We start from the raw sequence: 5,683 nt of genomic DNA on the forward strand, positions 1-5,683 counted from the left end.
GTCGCGCCTTTTACCCGTACGTTAGACGCTAAACAGCGTTCGCGTCGAAATGCAACGCTAGCCATCACTTTCCATGGCGTTACGAGACACGCGCCAAACAGGACTACTTCGCGTAGCACTACATGTGCAGACGCTCCGCCCCCGTAGCTTTCGCTTCATTGCCAGGAAAAGTTGTCCGCGAGTATAGAGGGTTTCACTGTTTACTAACACAGGCCCTAGACCGCTTCCGGTTTCGTGCACTGGCGTTGGCTAGCATAATTGGCGGGGAACTAAAGCCTTGGCGGGTAGCCCGTACAGTTTCAACACTTTTCTCCCTGTGTCTAGCAAAATATTTGAATTAAATATTCTTCTAAGCTACACAAAACACTAAAAGAGTTAGTCCTTAACTATAAGCGCCTTTCTTTTATGTGAAAGTGAAAAAAGAGTATTCCCTTACTCTGACAAAACTTAAAACAACGCTTTACGCTTCGGTATTGCAGAATAACAAATGAGGTGACCGAAAGTTTCTTGGGGTCCACCACGTGCTCCTGCTATCGCAATCTTGAAACCGAAAAAAGGCGCGACTTTATCAAGCACGCAAAAACGCAAAGTGACAACGTATAAAGTAAAAGAAATACAAATATCTCGCTTGTGTGCGCTGCGTTCCGTCTCAAAAAGCTACATGTAGAAAATGAAGGAGTATTTTAGATGCGAAGTATCTTAAGGCGGAGCTCAATCCGGTGGTGGTGGTGGTGGTGGTAGTGGTGTGCGGCGTGACCACCCTTACTGCGCATGCGCATACCTTCTCCACACACCTCCTCTCCACTCACCCTCTCCCTTTCCCTATCCATTTTCCCTCTCCCCTTCCACTCTCCACTTTCCGTCTCCCCTTCCCCTCTCCACTTTCCCTTTCCCCTCCCCTCTCCCATACCCCTCTCCCCTCCCCCTTTCCACTCTTCCTCTGAAACGCGGGCTAGACATGCCGAAATTCTTTCCTGCGCAACGCCGCGATGAGCTCGAGCGCATGCGCGTCCCCTCCCCTTCTCTCGCCTCTCCTACGCTGCCCCCCTCTCGCCCGTCTGTCGACCGCGTTCCCCGCTCGCCCTGGCCAGGCTAGATGGAAGATACGACGCGCGTAGCGTCCCTCTTCGCGTTCCACGACGCGAGGTCGGTAGCATGCCCAACGAACGCCAACGGAACGCGATCGTGCAAGTGCTCCGGCTTCGCATCACCTCATGGTCCCCTTTTTATATATCTCACGCAGAAAATACCGACGCAGTTGTGGGACTACATTCATTAGCAGTAGGATACGTGCATTGTGGCTCTGTAGCTTTCCCTTCATTGCCACAGAAAGTTGTCCCCGAGTATAGCTCGAAATGCCGCTGATTGGAACCGCCTTCGGGAGGAAACGGCTTTGGACGAAATTGCGGCACCCAATCGATGAGTGCAATACGCAGGGGTTCTGGGAAGGCTGATTTGGCGGAGAGAGAGGCCTCTGCCGCAACAGCAGATAAGCAGATATTCAACATGCACCCCAATAGAAACTCTGACTAGGTTTTCGCCTTCACATTCTATGAAAGGTCTAAACATGCGTCGTAATGTTTTCGTGCTAGTTGCTCGTGTTTGAGAGTACAAAACCACCATATGGTCACAGGGAACGCCGTAGTTGAAGGTTTGGGAAGTTTCGACCACGTGGGGTCATTAACGAGCACTGACATTAGGCAATACATGGGCCTGTAGCATTTCGTCTACACCGAAGTGTGACCCCGCGGAAGGGATTAAACCCGTCGTCTTTCACGTCAGCAGCCTAGCGCCGGAGCCACTGTCCGTAATTTTTCACTCTGAAAGTAGCCCTAGAATGCTGACGCAAAAAAACTTATAATTATTCCCACAGGCTAACAACAGTGGCCTTTGAAATATCGTTTAACTCTGCCAGAGCCTCCTCTATTGTTTTTTGCAGCGAAGCTGTTCTTGGTCGAGGCTATCATGTCCGGGATCCGTGGTTACGCTTGTGGGCATCATAAACGGGTACGCGCCACAGACATTGGGTAAATTACACTACCCACCACTGGTCCACTGAATATGAAGGCAGCAGTTAGCCCAACAAACGGGTATGTGCCACACAAACCTATGTGGCCCATCAGATAACTATAATCATTATAAACACTTACGTGCCACAGAAATTGGGTAAATCGCATTACACACAACTTCCACTAAAAAGAAAGAAGGAAGTCGAGGTTTTCATATCCGCCGCCGTGGTAACGCTGATCATAAACGGGTATGCGCCACAGAAATTGAGTAAATCCCACTACTCACCACCGGTTGAGCAAAAATAAAGAAGAAAACTCGTCATCAAACCCTGATCATAAACTTGTATGCGCCACAGAAATTAGCTAAATCCCACTACTCACCACCGGTTGAGCAAAAATAAAGAAGAAAATTCGCCATCAAACCCTGATCATAAACTTGTATGCGCCACAGAAATTAGCTAAATCCCACTACTCACCACCGGTTGAGCAAAAATAAAGCAGTAAACTCGTCATCAAACCCTGATCATAAACTTGTATGCGCCACAGAAATTAGCTAAATCCCACTACTCACCACCGGTTGAGCAAAAATAAAGAAGAAAACTCGTCATCAAACCCTGATCATAAACTTGTATGCGCCACAGAAATTAGCTAAATCCCACTACTCACCACCGGTTGAGCAAAAATAAAGAAGAAAACTCGTCATCAAACCCTGATCATAAACTTGTATGCGCCACAGAAATTAGCTAAATCTCACTACTCACCACCGGTTGAGCAAAAATAAAGAAGAAAACTCGCCATCAAACCCTGATCATAAACTTGTATGCGCCACAGAAATTAGCTAAATCTCACTACTCACCACCGGTTGAGCAAAAATAAAGAAGAAAACTCGCCATCAAACCCTGATCATAAACTTGTATGCGCCACAGAAATTAGCTAAATCTCACTACTCACCACCGGTTGAGCAAAAATAAAGAAGAAAACTCGCCATCAAACCCTGATCATAAACTTGTATGCGCCACAGAAATTAGCTAAATCTCACTACTCACCACCGGTTAAGCAAAAATAAAGAAGAAAATTCGCCATCAAACCCTGATCATAAACTTGTATGCGCCACAGAAATTAGCTAAATCTCACTACTCACCACCGGTTGAGCAAAAATAAAGAAGAAAACTCGCCATCAAACCCTGATCATAAACTTGTATGCGCCACAGAAATTAGCTAAATCTCACTACTCACCACCGGTTAAGCAAAAATAAAGAAGAAAATTCGCCATCAAACCCTGATCATAAACTTGTATGCGCCACAGAAATTAGCTAAATCCCACTACTCACCACCGGTTGAGCAAAAATAAAGAAGAAAATTCGCCATCAAACCCTGATCATAAACTTGTATGCGCCACAGAAATTAGCTAAATCCCACTACTCACCACCGGTTGAGCAAAAATAAAGCAGTAAACTCGTCATCAAACCCTGATCATAAACTTGTATGCGCCACAGAATTAGCTAAATCCCACTACTCACCACCGGTTGAGCAAAATAAAGAAGAAAACTCGTCATCAAACCCTGATCATAAACTTGTATGCGCCACAGAAATTAGCTAAATCCCACTACTCACCACCGGTTGAGCAAAAATAAAGAAGAAAACTCGTCATCAAACCCTGATCATAAACTTGTATGCGCCACAGAAATTAGCTAAATCTCACTACTCACCACCGGTTGAGCAAAAATAAAGAAGAAAACTCGCCATCAAACCCTGATCATAAACTTGTATGCGCCACAGAAATTAGCTAAATCTCACTACTCACCACCGGTTGAGCAAAAATAAAGAAGAAAACTCGCCATCAAACCCTGATCATAAACTTGTATGCGCCACAGAAATTAGCTAAATCTCACTACTCACCACCGGTTGAGCAAAAATAAAGAAGAAAACTCGCCATCAAACCCTGATCATAAACTTGTATGCGCCACAGAAATTAGCTAAATCTCACTACTCACCACCGGTTAAGCAAAAATAAAGAAGAAAATTCGCCATCAAACCCTGATCATAAACTTGTATGCGCCACAGAAATTAGCTAAATCTCACTACTCACCACCGGTTGAGCAAAAATAAAGAAGGAAACTCGCCATCAAACCCTGATCATAAACTTGTATGCGCCACAGAAATTAGCTAAATCTCACTACTCACCACCGGTTGAGCAAAAATAAAGAAGAAAACTCGCCATCAAACCCTGATCATAAACTTGTATGCGCCACAGAAATTAGCTAAACCCCACTACTCACCACCGGTTAAGCAAAAATAAAGAAGAAAACTCGCCATCAAACCCTGATCATAAACTTGTATGCGCCACAGAAATTAGCTAAATCTCACTACTCACCACCGGTTGAGCAAAAATAAAGAAAACTCGCCCCGCCACGGTGGTCTAGTGGTTATGGCGCTCGACTGCTGACCCGAAGGTCGCGGGATCGAATCCCGGCCGCGGCGGCTGCATTTTCGATGGAGGCGAAAATGTTCGAGGCCCGTGTACTTAGATTTAGGTGCACGTTAAGGAACCCCAGGTGGTCGAAATTTCCGGAGCCCTCACTACGGCGTCTCTCATAATCATATCGTGGTATCGCGGATGCTCGCGGGCTGGTTGTGGGCGTTTTTTTTTTGCTGGTCTTTCGGGGCCGTACTCGTACGTAAGGCAGTCTAACAGCAGTACAAATATTTTAGTATGTCGCCAGGTGACCGAGAGGCCTCAACTGACAAAAACATGGCTGATCCCTCTGTCATAGGAATCGGTATAACACGAAAACGAAACATGTCTTCACAGACGTAGTTGGGCGTTTGGTGGGCAATCTTTCGCCCCAACGGCTAAGGAATGAATGTTATAGCAAAAAATTGTAATGTCACGCGAACAACGCGAAGCAGCTCGAAACGTGCAACGCGCTGCTCAAGCAGAAATGATGCACAGAACGAACATACACGGGATGAGCGCGAACCGCCACAGTTGTAACTTATCTTTGCGTGAGCAGCGCGCTCCTTCCGCAAAATGGCCGCTGCAGTGAGGAAAATGACTTTCATGCTCTCAACGCAAACTTTCGGTGAGAGCACAAGACGTACAAACCACCGCCATCAAGAGATAAGCGCGCGCACCAGCGACCACGCCCTGTAGAGGCACGCACTCATCGCGACGCGTGGGGCGTCGATCTCTAAAGCGCGCTCTTCGAGCCCTTCGCGCCATCTCGCTAGTGATAACCAAAACACGCTGATGTACCACCGATCTCTGAGTACCGCCACTGGCAAATGGTGTATATAAATAGCTCGCCGTTAGCTTGACGAAGATCGCGCAGTATGTGGCCTAATCGTTTCGCGCCGCGCGCTGCGGAGCGAGGGGTCATAAGTTCGACTCCCGGTGACAGAACTGTATCTTCTTGTTTTTTTTCTTTGCAATTTCTTAGTCCTTATATTTCAAAACGTCATATCCGTGACGGAAATACGTCAGTGGAGCCGTGGTGGACCCCGGCATAAAACACTTTAGTGTTAAAACCACAAAGGGCAAGTGGACTTACAATGTTTATTTGCAATCGTCAATGTTGCAATGCACATGCAAAAAAGTCGGACAAACAAGAAAGACATGCTAAGTTGCCTCGTCGTGTTCGTTCCGTGCTGCGCTTAATGCACGTAGAACGCAA

Source organism: Rhipicephalus sanguineus, chromosome 9 (genome assembly GCF_013339695.2).
Source record: "Rhipicephalus sanguineus isolate Rsan-2018 chromosome 9, BIME_Rsan_1.4, whole genome shotgun sequence".
In the NCBI taxonomy this organism is placed as follows: Eukaryota; Metazoa; Arthropoda; class Arachnida; order Ixodida; family Ixodidae; genus Rhipicephalus; species Rhipicephalus sanguineus.